Source organism: Cryptomeria japonica, chromosome 11, assembly GCF_030272615.1.
Source record: "Cryptomeria japonica chromosome 11, Sugi_1.0, whole genome shotgun sequence".
Lineage (NCBI taxonomy): Eukaryota > Viridiplantae > Streptophyta > Pinopsida > Cupressales > Cupressaceae > Cryptomeria > Cryptomeria japonica.
Genome location: NC_081415.1, coordinates 215,939,694 through 215,953,236, shown reverse-complemented (window position 1 = coordinate 215,953,236; position 13,543 = coordinate 215,939,694).

Below are 13,543 nucleotides of genomic sequence, written 5' to 3'. Positions count from 1 at the left end.
AAGTAATTAGATGAGCCACCAGAACAAACAAGGAGTGATCGGTTTGTCACTTTGACAAACCGATAGAGAGGAAAACTTGCCAGATGAAGGAGAAGGAAAGGTTCAGCTACAAGAAGAGAGTACAACCAAAATGCAAATGCAGTTTGATGCAAGGATAGTTGAAGACTGCTTGCATGTTATCATGCATGTTACCGACATGAAGGCAGATGTAGTGTCCACCAGTAAATAGGGCTATCAGTATGCTAGAAAGTACACAAGTGAAAGGCTCTCTTTAGATGAAGATGAACATGATGATTTGAATGGACAATGAATGATCAATATGATACATCGACAACATGGAGATGAGAACCGATATGTATGATGATTGGGTTGAAATGATCCACTGGCACAAGGAAGGTGAAGGTATGAAGGTTAACTAGTAAGCTAAGATATACCAATAGGGTTAGAGAACCGGTAGGTAAAGAGGGACCGGTAGTATGAAGCATACACTGGTTGTGTGTAATTGGTCAGTGACCATGTTGGATCAACATAGTGAGCTAAGGTGGATGTTGACAAAGGTGCCACATGGAGTTGAGGTAGCGAACATGCACGCAGTAGTAGATGGAGTGTGCACCGATGAGGTTGTTGCAGAGTCGGTTGACACTAAATGCAGACCCCGTAAATCAATGGATGTGTTGCAAAGGTGTGCGGCTCGAGGAAGGTTGAACAGAGGTGATCGAAGGAGGCATCAATCAATGCAAAACACTCAGGTGCAGAACGAGGTTGGTGATGCAATTTGCTGAACCATTTATGGTGATTGACCTAGTGCCTTTCTGACTAACTGTCTATGTTTGCTAAACTTTGCAAACATGTATTGGAAGCCGTGAGATTGGTGGATTTTGATTTATTTGTCACAAGTGGTTGATCTCTAGAAGGAGATTTGATTGGATTTGGTTTCCCTCAAGGTCAATGAAGAAACCCTAACCGCGTGAAGTTTAAATTGGTTTTTGGTGGGAAGACATGTTTATAAATATGCAAGTCAAAATCGATGAAATGGTGTTGTTGGAGGATTTTGCCAGAAGGTGTGATACTGGTTGAAAGAAAAGGATTGATCTAACTATGAAAGTTATGCAACTAAGCATTTGGAGGTGCAATCGGTAAGAAGTCTTAGTAAGGGATTGACTGATAAAGGTCTGAGATTTTGATAAGTTGCAAGAAGTGCATTAGTCAAGACAATCGGTAGTGTTAGAACCGACATGAAAGAAGTAGAAGTAGGCAAGAATTGAGCAGGGTTTAAGTAGTATTATGGAAGTAACCGGTAACCAAGTGGAAAAATAAACAATCGGTAGAGCTTGAATCGGTAAGGGAGCTGCAGTGAGCAGAGGAAGAGAGTGAGAGGAGAGAAGACAAGGCAAAGGTGAGCAGAGGAAGAGAGTGAGAGGAGAGAAGACAAGGTAGAGGCCGAGTAGAGGAAGAATTAGAGAAGGTGAGAAGAGAACCGATAGAGAGTAGAGCAGAGTTGGATCAGTTAAGAGACATATCTGTGAGGTTATAGAATTATTTGTAACCAGATTATAATTATTGTATTAATTTTATCTATTGTATCTCACTGAGTTGGAGCTCAGTGCAGGGGTTGGTACCCATAAAATCAATAGGGGTTGGTTCTCCTTAGGTTGGTTCCCTAAATCAGGGGTTGGTGCCCTAAATCAGGAGTGGTGCTCCTTGGGTTGGTGCCCTAAATGTTGTAACCAGTATTTTCATTGTGAGGTTGGATTTGAGTAGTAGACTCCAACAACTTTTCTCACCGAGGTTTTTCCCATCTTGGGTTTTCCCCTTATATGTCGGTGTCATGTGATGTGCCTTTGTGTGATTGCATTGTGAAGTCTTGCATTATCTCACCGATAGGTTTACTTGTGTTTGCTTTGCTAACCGGTGCTCACTCTTAGGATCAAAAGGTGAAGGAGTTTTTGGAAACCACTGATTCACCCCCCTCTCAGTGGTACATTGTGTTCAACAATATTCATTCTCATTATACCACCAGGGTTTGGGTTGATTTCCATCGAAAGGGCGGGTCATTGGAAAGACATCACCAGCCTTGACAAGCTTCTGGAAGATGACCTCAATGGGTCCGACGAGCAGAGTGTACTCACGTTGGGGTTGATTGTTAGAACAAGGAGGTCAACCTTAGATGGAGACATTGTTGCGAGGTTGGGATTGATTACAAGGGTTAAGTTGAGTATTGAATGGGTTGTTGGTGGTGGTGGGTTTGGAATGGATGGTCACGGTTTGGACATGTTTGGCATCGATGACTCCATCATGGACGACGTTCTTGTTTTTAGACCAATACTTGGGTTTGTCATTATACGAGGAAGAAACTTAGCTAGATTTTTTATAATGTTTTAATGTTCTTTCCTCTAGGAGCACACCTTCTAAGGCCAAGCCTTTCTTAGTGATTTGTTCAAAGGTGTCCAGGAATTGACAAGTCAAGGGTTTAGATAATTATGGTACCAGGTTACATTAGAATAATTCAATTTGGTATGATTCTGGTATGTCCCAAGGAAATTTATTAATAAGATGTCACCACCTTTGAAGGAAGTTGGAAAAGGTTTCTCTATGCCTTTGCTTTGTATTGCATAAGTCTATCATACAAGCATCATTCTCAATGTTGTAAGTTTAGTGGGGCACAAAATTCTCTACTAGGTCTTGAAAATATTTGATAGAGCCATGGGGTAGGGCGGAAAACCAAGTGAGGGCATCCCCACTAAGACTTTTCTAGGGAAAAGTATTCTATGGTACACATCACTATAAGAGACCTCATGACGAAGGACAAAAAATTCACGAACATGGTCTCTAGGGTAACCCTTACCTTTGTACTTCTCAAACTTGGGTATCTCAAAACTTGGAGGGTAAGGTGTGACTGAAATGGAAGGGTCATATGAACAAGGATATATTTCTTTGAAAGTGTAAGGTCTCTTATTAGTGCCATCCTTAACATTATCGATAAGGTCCTTCATGTCCTAAATTTCCTTTAAGAGGTCGGGTTGCTAATTATGAACATTGTGGACATAATCACCCATATTAGACATTGGGATTTTGTTGGAAATGGATGGAATACCACCACCACCAATATATTGATAAGAAGAATCGAGAGGTTGTGAAATGATTTAAGGGCGCGACCCACGAATGGTGCTAGTAGAGGTAAGCTACTATTGATGTAGTTAGTCAAATAGTGAAGGGGTATGGATGACCTTGGAGGATTAGAAATGTTTGGAGGGATGGAAATCAAAGGTAAAGTGGTCATAGGTGTGAAATTCGTAGGTGACAGATGGAGAAGGGGGTCAAGAATGGAGTCGTCTACAAGTTCACATTTCGGTGGTCTATCGAGGATAGATCGATCATGATCTGGGGGAAATCATGCTCCTTGGGTGATGAGTTGAGCCACAAGATTATCGAGATTATATTTGAAAAATATTTCCATCATTTCTTGGTAGTAAGGGTCCTCTATGAAGGATTGCACGCATGGAGAAAGCTCAAGTTGATCAATGAGTTGATCTTCTTCTTATTGGGGATTTTGATCAAAGGGGTGACTAGTCTTAGGCATGTCATTGCCTTCGACAACCATCTTTTCTTTTTTGTGAGCGAGTCAAGACCATATAGGGTAACCTTAAAGATGAAAATGATGAAATAGGAATTTGGAAATGACTTGGATTTGATGATGAAAGGGCTTAGAATGGTTTGGATTTGATTTGATTTTGGATTGGGTTGAAATTGATTGGGGATGGTCCCTAGATTAGGACAAGATTGATTTGAGTAAAGTGGAACCTTAGCCCTTGGATTAGGACTTAGATGGGGATTGATGATGTTGACCACAAAGCAAGGTGACAACCAAGCTAGGAACAATTTAGACCTTTGGATTAGGTACAATGGATTAAAAACTTCTTCTACTTAGGATAGATTTACATTCCTAAGAAAAATAGGACAAAAGAATTAGGGTTTTGATCAACCCAAATGATTAAGCAAAGGTACTTGGGGGAGATTCTTTCCAAAGCACAAGAGCCAATTGATGATTGATTAAAGATAAAGGCCTAAATCAAACTTTCACAAAGTATCGACCTTAGGATGAAGTTGATTAATTGATTGGATAATTTGATGATTTGATTGATTAAGGTTAATGATTGATTGTGCTAAGTCCTTAGAAAAGATGACAATGACTATGGAAGAAAGATGGGTTGATTGAAGAAAATAAATGTGAGAAAGGCAAAGATGACCTTAGATAGACAAGTGAATCAATAAGTGATTTTGGGATATGGCAAGTTGAACAAAGGGATGCAACCACTACAATTGAGACTTTGGGATAAACCTAATCTTTGATGGAAAGCATGGATTCTCAAAAATTCCTCATCAAACTTGTTGTTGTGACCATGAAGGTAATCATGGAAACGATGCAAAAAGGTTCTATGTTTCAACAAGAGCTTGCGGTTGATATACAAGAATTTACAACACTTGAGGATTTATTTGTAGCTAGGCATTTTCTTCTTGACTTGGCGATAGATGGAATTTTTGGGATGTTTTAGGGACTTTGTTTTATGGTGCATGAGTGGAAAATCGGTCAAATGTTGGATGAGTCAAACTTGGAAATTTTTTGGATGTTATATACTCTTGGAAAGAGAAATCAAACAATGATAAGCGCATTGGCCAAGGTAACACTCTATAACAAGTGTGAGCGAGGAGGGCCTAGATTAGCCCAATAACAAAATTATTGGTTTGCACAATGAAGACACTTGAAAACATACAACCTAGGCTGGAAATTCCAAACCATTGAATGGGGCCTCTCGCATAAAGTGATACCTCAAACAAGCAGACAAATAGAGATTATGGTAGCACTAGCTCCGCTCCATGAAACTCACTTCTCGGGCATGCTAGATTCTCTTATCCCAAAGATCCGAAGATCTTTTAACTGAGGGATCCCTATCTCATCTTGAGTGGGTACATCAGAGGTTACTTTGGGGTATGATATGCACTCCTTGCAACATCAATGTGGGATTTTGGCTACTAAAACAAGGTTCTTAGTACAAGACTCTCTTTGAGGCATCCATATACGTCTATCCCTCGGGAGGCTTCCTTCCCGTAGAACACAAGTACTGGGGAAGTCGACTTAGGTAGGCAATTAGAACCCATTATGAAGACTTTCGTTCCATATATTTTATATCACGACTGAGAGGTGACTTGGCTTTAGACCATTACCGCTTGGGTTGTTCTCCCCTCACTTGGCCTTATGGGCTTATCGGAGGGACATGCCGTTTACCTAAAAAATAGAAAATTTGAGCATTGCTAACACTTTTCTATTGCACCTAGGACTACAAGAGACAAGGGGAGAGGATAGTGTGTGTTAGCTGTGGTACTTCTCTACACACATGCAAGTGCACAAAACACGACAAACAAAAGTTATTTTTAATCCCACATATACAAAATATTTTCTAATTTAAATACAAGAAAAAACAAAACTAATCTAGTAGAAAATATCAATCTTTGGCTAACGTGTTTGAACAAGAACGTTAGTAGTATGATAAAAAGAGTCTTGGACAGACATGAGAAGCTGCAAAATTCTTAAATTTGATCAATAGCAAAAAGTTCCTAACTATCGTGGCATAGACACCAAACGGCTACGCAGGCACCAAAGTAAGGCCTAAACCTAAATAGAAGTGCAAGTGTCGGAAAATTTTAAAATTCAAATTTTTTAAAGATAGTGGGAAATATATACTTATGAAGATGTAGAAAGGCTTCAGCGTAGACGCTAAAGAAGGTTTCTATAGAGAATGTTAGTCGAGAATAGAAAATTCAAAATTTAAATTTTAAAATAGAGTGGGAAAAATATTCGGGCAGAGACATCGTTTTGTAGCACAAACTCTAAGCATCTACACAAACGCCGAAGCACTAATCCCCTAAAAATTACCTAATTAGCCTAAGGAATCTAGATTTTTTCCTAAAAACCTAAATGTTAGGTGAATAAAAACTACTAATCTAAATTCTTTTTGTGATTTTTAACTTATATTCTTCTTATCTTTTTTTTTTTCACTTTTTAAAATTAAAACAAATTGCAGAAAATTGTTAGAAAAATTAAAAAGGCGGAGATGTCGTTTCAATTTGTGCGTGGATGTCGATTTGAGGACTGCAGAATAATAATGAGCGGGAAATTACAAATTTAAACAAAGACACCATTTTAACCTAGAGCAGATGTCGAAATAAGGACGCGAAGATGGCAAAATGCAGTCTCAGACGTTGAATAGGGAACCTGCAAGTAAAATCCTTCAAAATCCAAAAAAATGATCAGTAATAAAGGACATGTGTCCCACTGGTCATACCAAAATGGAGAATAGGAAAAGTGTTAGTCCATTGAAATGCATAAAACAAACATAAAACACTCAGTAGAATAATAAACATGCAAATGGAATAGTTATACCTTGCTTCTCCTTCAGATTGGACCCTCAATGAAGTGAAGATGCGCACTTGCTCCACTTGTTTGGATTGGTCCTTCAATTGGTATGTGAAATGATCTCCACAACACAACAATAAATTAGATTGGTGGTTTGATGGAATGATGGATGACAAGATGAATTATAATGGCTAAGTATGGAGGGATTTGACTATAATATGAATGTTATAAGGAGATTTCTAAGCTCAAAATGATAGCATAAGATTGCACAAAGATGAGATATGGAAATGAGGAGAGGAGACTCCATTTTATAGATTGGAGGAGGCCAAAATGGAGGGCCAAAATTGATTTGAAATGGAGGGTGGATATTGAAGGAAAGTGACGGGAAGGATTGACAGGACAAGGTGTGGAGACCAAGAGATTTGCTATAAAGGAAATTATTGTCTCCACACTCCTCAAGGTGCATGGGGAAGAGATCCCTAGGCACATTGGAAGAATTAAAAATTCCTTGGGAAGGGACAAGGGAATTAAAAATCCTCAAATATAAGATTGCATAGAAGGAATAAAGGAGAAAAGGAATTAAAAATTCCTTGGGAAGAGAGGACATGAGAATGTGCAAAATATTTGAAATCCTTTGACATGAGCAAAGTGGTTGCATTTAAGGTTTTGAGGATGAAGGGGGACAAAGCATTTATGTCAAGAAGTTGACTTGCTCCTAATCTTGGGGATTTAGATTGTGCAAATGATTAAGAGGAGTGATTAGGTGGATTAACGAGAGATTAGAGTGCAAGTGGGAAAGTTAGGAGGATGTGACATGAGGAGAGAGAATGAGCGGAGGAATATAAAAATTTTAATCATGGTTCTAGAATAATTAATTAGGTTAAGTGAAGATTAGAATAAGTGATTTGTAAGAATTGCATGATTGGGTTAATTAATATGAATTAATTAACTAAGAAGAATTTATGGAGAATTAATAATTTGGATGAATTTAAAAGAATGAGAAAATAATTAATTTATTGGTAAATTAACTATTGGACTATAGTGACAAAATTAATTAAATTTGATTTAATTAATTTTGAGAAGAATAAGGATAAACATAATTAAAAATAATAATGATGTAAAAAGGCTAAATTAATTAAATATTTAATTTAATTAATTTTAGACGTCTACAAGTTCGATTTGACTTAGGACTTGTGCACTTTGTTGGTTCCCAAATCAATAGATCCCTAAACCCTAAGGATTTATCCATGTTTCTATCAACAGGTCTAAGGCTAGATCTGGCCAACGAACGAGATTTAGTTACAAGACTAAAATCTCCTGCACTTTTGGCTCTGCAAGACCAAAGCGAGAAATCTTAACAATGCCTACTGATTTTCAGACTACTCATGGATTGACACGGTTACACAAAGCAAATATCTCAATGAAAATATACCAAGGAAAGGAAAATAAACCTTCAACTTTGGCTTCAACCTCAGTTTATACCTTATGTGCTTGCATTGAGATTGATCATCTAAGCTAAAACTACTCCTATTGAAGAAATATAAAAGGTGAAATAAGAACGATTCTAAAAGCTAAAACTTGATCAGTGCCTTCCCTAGGGTGAAAAAAGTCCAATCTACAGAACATCAACACTCAATATGAAACACCTCTAGTGCCCATTTGCACATACTATAACTTGCATAATTTGTTCAAAAAACCATAATATAATGACCAATACCTTCCAATCAAACACATATTGTTGTAGTTTGAAAACAAAATGTAACTCTTTCTTTGAAAGAGACCCACATTCAACTACACATTCCTACTGGAGGAAGACAAACTCATATATCATTGATATAAAAACTCATACAACACATAGACAAAAAATATGAGGCAATAAAAAAATGATCTTCATTTCATTAATCATCAAAATAAGAGTTTACATTTCAGGTGGACATCTGTAGAAAGGAAATGTTCATCTATCCTTCTATTCCTTTTGGCCTATGTACATACTACTTAGCAAAGCTTTCAGAATTCGAATATCAACAATCTTCACAATGGCCATGGATTCCCTTTTATAACACCAAGGAAGCTAACAAGCTTCATAATGATTGTGACATATGTCAAAACCCTAACTACTACATTTACAAATAACCTATCAAGTAGCTCAAAAAATCTTCCTTGGGTAGGAGATGTCGATGATCGGAAGAGCACTACAGGTGGTGCATTCTTTCTTGGAAAAAAGTTGGCTTCATGGCTTAGCAAGAAACAATCATGTACTTCATTATCTACTGCTGAAGCGAAATATGTAGCTGCTGCAACTAACTGTACTTAGATATTATAGATGAAACACATGTTGAAAGATATAAGGGTATGTTATGATGAGCCTATTATTATTTACTATGATAATACTGTTGCTATTGATATGTCAAAAAGTATGGTATTTCATTCCAAATCAAAACATATTTCTATAAGGTATAATTTCTTGAAAGAAAAGGTTGAAGTAAAGGAAGTTATATTGGTTTATGTGCCTAATAAGGAACAAATTGTAGATATTCTAACAAAACTATTGCCTAAAGATACTTTTGAATATCTTAGAGATGAGTGTAGACACCTAAAAATGTCTCATTGATCATGTACTAATTATTCCTCTAATTGATTAAATAATCTTTATTATTTAATTAATTTAATTAATCTGTTTCTCCTAAATTCATATTTCCTCATCATCTTATTAATTATTCTATTTTCCTGTTCTATCATCATTTAATCATTTTAATCATTTTCTAAATATTAATTAAATATTTATTATTTAATTAATTATGATTGATTCCCCAATTTAAATAATCTTTATTATTTAAATAAACTAATTATTCTATTTCTTATTCTTTCATCATTTAATCATTTTAATCATTTTCTAAATATTAATTAAATATTTATTATTTAATTTTTATGATTAATTCCCCAATTTAAATAATCTTTATTATTTAAATAAACTAATTATTCTATTTCTTATTCTTTCATCATTTAATCATTTTAATCATTTTCTAAATATTAATTAAATATTTATTATTTAATTAATTATGATTAATTCCCCAATTTAAATAATCTTTATTATTTAAATAAATAAATAATTTTATTTCTTATTCTTTCATCATTTAATCATTTTAATTATTTTCTAAATATTAATTAAATATTTATTATTTAATTAATTATGGTTAATTCCCCAATTTAAATAATCTTTATTATTTAAATAAATTAATTCTCAAATTCTATCTCTAATCATCTAATCAGTCAACCCTCTTCTAAATATTAATTAAATATTTATTATTTAATTAATTATGATTTAATTCCTTTAAATTAAATAATCTTTATTATTTAATTAAATTCCATTTCTAAAATAATTAAATAGTTTATTTAAATTATTTAATTAACTAATTAATTCTTTCAATTCCAAATCCCCAAATTCTAATTTCATCTAATTTCATATTTCTCTAGTTTCTTCCAAATTCAAATACATGTGCATGATTTCAAAAATCAAATTGAAAATCAAAGTCAAGTTCTAAATATATTCAAATGCTAAATTGAATTAATAAATTCAATTATTTGAATAAATATCTCATGCAAAGATTAAATTAATAATCTAAATCTAAATGCAAGCACATGCTAAATTAATTAATTAATTAAATCATTTATCTCTCCAATCTCTATTTCCATCTTTCAGTTAGCTTTTTCTAAATTAAGCTCTCTGTGTCATCTCCTTTATTTCCTCCAATCATCATTTTTCTTCCTTCAGTCAGCTTTTTCTCAATCAGTTGACTCAATTAATCTATTCCATCTATTGAGTTTTACTCCTACAATCAACAGTTCAACTATCAACTTGCATTTGAGCTCACCTCAATTCACACCTCTATCATTATGTTCCACCTTTCAATCAATCTCATCCAATTTTCTATAAATTGAGCATCCATTCTCCATTTTCAACAATCTCGAACTTTGAATCTTTGTGTCACTTGCAGGTTACCAGTGCAATATCTGAGAGCCATCATACCACAAAGAGGAGAAGAGCAATGGAAGCAATACACAGTCACAGAATAGGGAGTTCTTGATTTGATTTGATTATATTGATTCCTATTTCTTAATTGTGTTATTCCATTGTATTGTTTGTTAAATTCTGATTAGGATAGGGATTCGTGATTTCCCTTGTTTCTAATTGATTACTTTGTTAATTTGAAGATGAATTTTGCATCCCACATTTTGGTGAACCCCTCATGTACTTTACATTATGAGACAGAAATCCCTCGGTGATAAGATCTTCGGATCTTCGGGGTAAGAGAGACTAGCATGCCTGAGAAGTGTGTGCCGTGGAGTGGAGTCAGTGCTGCTAGACTCTCTATCTGTCCAATACACAATCACTGAATGGTGTCCAATATCCAACCTAAGATTGTATTCTGTACTTTTTTATGTATCATTGTGATAGACCAGTATTGAGTCAGTCCCTTGGGCTATTTCAGGCCCTATCCCACGTATCTCCGAATTTTCCAAGATTGTATGAAATTTGAGTCAGTTAGCTATACATACCTACCAACCATTGTTCTCAGATTTGGAAAACTGCAAAACCATTGTCCTACACTCGAAGTTACCAAAAACAAAGTCCATTTTGAAACTGATTCTCAAAATGTCCTTACATACTTGTGACCATAGGCAGTCCCATTTACGTCCTCATTATCGTCCATCATCTTTTGCGTAGTCCCACTTACGTCCTCATTATCCTCTTACATCTTTGGCATAGTCTCGCTTACATCGTCATTATCATACTACGTCTTTTGCATAGTCCCACTTACGTCATCATTATCATCCTACGTCTTTTGCATAGTCCTACTTACGTCCTCATTATCATCCTACCTCTTTTATATAGTCCTCATTATCATCCTCATATACGTCCTTGTCTAGACCTCATATACACCTGTCTTAGTTCATCATCATTTTCATAATCATCCTAGAAAGTCATACCCCAAACGTCCAAAACACAATCAGAGGATCAATCAAACTCAACTGCAACTCAAACAAGTTGGTCAAGTTCAATCAAACATTATCGCATCCAGAGAAATGGAGAGAATATCTTACATTTTGTGATCCTCGGTCCAAACCAAACAAGAAAACATCATGGATCGATATTATACATTTCGTAGGGAGGGAGGAGGATTCATCCCTTCCATTCCTATTACATCGCCATCCATAGAAATATTAGCTCAACAAATCAAAACTTTGCAACAACAAGTGACAGATATGGCTAGTCCTAACAACTATAGGGGTTGGTTAGAAAACATGATGAGAGAAGTGATGACCATGAGGGGATCAATATCAGACCAACCTTCTTCTTCTTGTGGTACCATTCAAACATGCCAACCTTCATTCTTCAACAAAATCGTTCCTACCCCAGTTCAACCGACATTAGAGTCATGTAAACCATCTTTTTCTTTAAACCCACTATATCAATCATACCAATCATATCAACCCAACAATCAAACCTCTTTCAACCAAAGTCAAACCCCATTCAACCAAAGTCTAAATCAAAATTCATTTAACCAAAATCAAACAACTTTCACCCAAAATCAAACATCTTTCACCCAAAATCAAATCCCTTTCAACCAAAGTCCAAATCAAAATTCACACCAACCCAACATTCAAACCTCTTTCAACCAAAGTCCAAATCAAAATTCGTTTAACCAAAATCAAACAACTTTCACCCAAAATCAAACATATTTCAACCAAAATCAAATCCCTTTCAACCAAATCTTAAATCAATCACATCTATCCACCATTTCATCACTCCCTGAAGTTACACAAGACCAATCCATTCCATCTCTATCTAATAACACAACCTCCCAAGGGGTATCCATAGCACAAAACCAATCCAATCCAAGTCATGATTCAAAGAGTCTCATTCAAAACCCTTCTTTATCAAGTCAAAAGGTCGAAACATTCCAACAATCACCCATGCATTTCCAAACTCCTTCCCCGTGTCAAGAGGATGATCCAAAATCAGAAGAAATGAGTCCTGAAACAAATCAAGATCAAGAACAACCACTTCCATCCTACCCAATTTTTGATCAAGATCCCACCGACCAAGAATCATATGATGATCCCCTCGGTCTTTTCTATTCCATTCATAATGATCCAATTCAAAATCAAGAGCAAAGCACAAACTCCAATGATCCCTTTACAAACCAAGATCAAAGCATACCTTTACCTTCATGTCCAAAACAAGATCCCATTATTTCTCCAAATCTTGATTAAGGTCCCTCCATCCCTTCATCTCCATGTCATAATCCTCCATGTTCTTCACAAGATTACCTCTCAAACAAACTTGTCATTTCTCCTAGTCTCTCTCATGATTCCTCTACACAAGTTGTTCATGAACCCCTTATCAATGAAATCACCAATCCAAATTATACTACACAAAACAACTTGTCAACAATTGTGTCATCATCTTGTTCAAGCACAATCGTAACACCAGTTAATGAGACCAACACCTGGTTGACTTCATCATCCTTTTCAAGTGCATCAATAAAAATAGGCATAACACCCGCTCATGTCATAGCTTCGAAACCAATTTGTCTCATACACCTGCACTTGAAAGAGCGGGAGCAAGAGAATCTACCACGGTTGGATTGCTTTGAAAATTATAACGCTATAGGTGAATTCAGGGGTTCTAGAGATGGATTTCCCTCCGATGATCTACAAAATCCAAAAACTAATAAAATCAATGTTGGAGATTTTGAACATATACACTAGCTGAGTCCTTATATCCTATTGGAAAACACATCTTTATCCAACTCTTCAAACAAAGACCAATGAACTACCTACACAAATGTTATACCTAAGGGCTGGGTTAGTTTAGTTTTTACTTTCTGCATTGCACACCATTTTTTTCAAAACACTGCATTACATATAGTTTCTTTTTCAAGCACATCGTATTCACAGATTTTATGGCATATAGTTTCTGCATTTTCATATAGCAGCACAAATAAAACAAGGCAATTGTTCGAGTTTATCATTCATTTGCATCTAAAGAAAACAAGGGTCATCGCCTTTCTTAGATATTCAGACATGAAGTCTTTGAGGTTCTAAAGTCATTCATTTCCAACATTA